Raw genomic sequence first — 2,340 nt, 5'->3', positions numbered from 1 at the left:
GTTAGCTACATCCTCTGGAATTAAACCCTTACCAACTAAGTATTTAGGAATTTCTCCTTGTCTTCTGCTTGTGCTTCTATCACACGGGTATGTGAAAAGGCATATTTTATTTATTTGGGCTTTCACTGCTGAGTCAACAAGTTTCACCTCCATGGAATGGATTTTATAACTACCTGCTGAGTCAATAGATTCCCCAAACCTTCTGGACTTGGGAGTGCCCACCTAGTGAACACACTCTGTTATAGCTACAGGTATGGGGTATCCATCTGCTTCAGGGTTCAATGGCTATTCTGAGAATAAGGCTCATTGATACGCCCAAGGAACAACAGCGGGGGAGGGGGTTGGAGAGGATAGTTGGAGGGACATTGGGGTGAACGCAGGAAGAACCTCAGCATTGGTGGGAGGACTGGGGAAAATGGAAACACATTGTCTAGAGAACATTGTTGCCTCGTTCCTGATCTTAGGGGGAAAGCTTAATTTTCCAAGTATGACGTTAGCTGTACATTTTTCACAGATGCCCTTTATCAGACTGAGTTACTTCTTTTATTCCTAGTTTGCTGAGTTTTAAATCATGAGTCAGTGTTGAATTTTGTCAAATGCCTTTTCTGCATGTATTGAAATGATCATATGAGTTACCTGTTTGCGTGGTGGTTTACAGTAATTGGTTTTTAATGTTAAAACAATCTTGCATTCTGAGATAAACTATTTGGTCACTCTTTGCATACAGTTGGATTCAATTAGCTAATAGTTTAATGAATTTTGCATCTATGTTATGATGTACATTGGTAAGTCACTTCCTTTTCTTGAGATGTCTTTGGCCAGTTTTAGTATTGTGGCAATACTGTCCTCATAAAAAGAGGTGAGAGGGAAGTGTTCCCTTATTTTCTGAAAGTCTGTGTAGAATTAGAATTTTTTCTTCCTTAAGTATTCAATAGAACTCACCAATGAAGCTATCTGGACCTGGAGTTTTCTTTGTAGGAAGATTGTTGATAATAAATTTTTTTGATATAGAGTTATTCAGATTTTCTATTTTATCTCATATAAGTTTTAGTAAACTCCATTTATGAGGAATTTGTTGATTTCATCTCATTTCTTGGTTCAAAATTGTTCATAATATTTCCTTACTATTCTTTTAATGTCTGTAAGACCCATAATAACGTCCTCTATTTCATTCCATATAGAAATAATTTGTGCTTTATCTTTTTTCTTAAATTTTTTGCTATGAGTTTAACTTTATTAATCTCAAAAAAACTTCTGGCTTTGTTAACACTACTATTTATCTGTTTATAGTATTACTGATTCCTGCTCTTACCTTTAATACTCCCTTTCTTCCTTAGATTTAATTTGCTCATTTTTTCCTTTAGCTTTTCTCTTTCAAATATATAAATATGTAAAGCTACATAATTAGGAAGCAAGTACAATCCTACTAATTTATAATTTTACTACTTCATTTCTCTGGGTTTCTCAACCTTGAAAGAAATTTCTAATTTTTTTCTTAGAGAAAACTTTCTAGGAGAATCAGTAAATACCAGCCATGCAGGAAGTATGCATATGAATCTAAAGAATGATTTTAAGGATACAGAAAGTCTAATATTACTGTTATATAACTCTCGATTTTTCATTCCATTCCAAGCTGGGTATCTGTGTTTATTATAAAGATGCTTAAATTTTAAGAACCCCAGTTCCTGTTTTTACAGCTATGCTGTAATTACCAGTGACTCATTCATCTATACTCAAGTTTTCAAATGTAAATGAAGGTTAAATATGACTTGTTCATTTTAATGCTTTAACTATACCACACCATATCATTAGTACATTGTGGAGATGAAACCTTCCTTTGTTACTAAGTATTTACATTAATTTAATGAGTCATATTTCTTTAGTTATTGCTTATATTATCTTTAGAGAACTCCCCTACCTTTTTAATAATTCATCTTGATTTCTAACTTTTAAATAGTGAAAAGGGTTACTGAATGTAGATTATTTTCTTTATACTTATTCTGAATAGTACAAAAAATTATTTCCATCATAAAATTCCTTTGAGTTTTTAAAAAAAGATTGTGCTATAAAATGAAACAATTTTTTTTTATTTTTATTTTGTCAATATACAATGTAGTTAGTTATTGTGTCCCATCACCAAAACCTCCCTCCCTCCTCCCTCTCCCCCCTCCCACCCAGATGTGTCCCCTCCATTTTCTTGTTGTAAGAGCTTTAGCTCCCTCCAGTAAGTGAAAACATGTGGTATTTCTTTTTCACTGCCTGACTTGTTTCAGAAACAATTTTCAAAATCAACCCCAGTTCAAGATATTTCTAGTTAAGCATATATATAACCACGTGTAT

This window comes from Galeopterus variegatus, unplaced genomic scaffold (genome assembly GCF_000696425.1).
Source record: "Galeopterus variegatus unplaced genomic scaffold, G_variegatus-3.0.2 Scaffold1514, whole genome shotgun sequence".
NCBI classification, from domain to species: domain Eukaryota; kingdom Metazoa; phylum Chordata; class Mammalia; order Dermoptera; family Cynocephalidae; genus Galeopterus; species Galeopterus variegatus.
The sequence above is the reverse complement of the archived record's forward strand: the minus strand, read 5'-3'. Positions refer to the sequence as shown.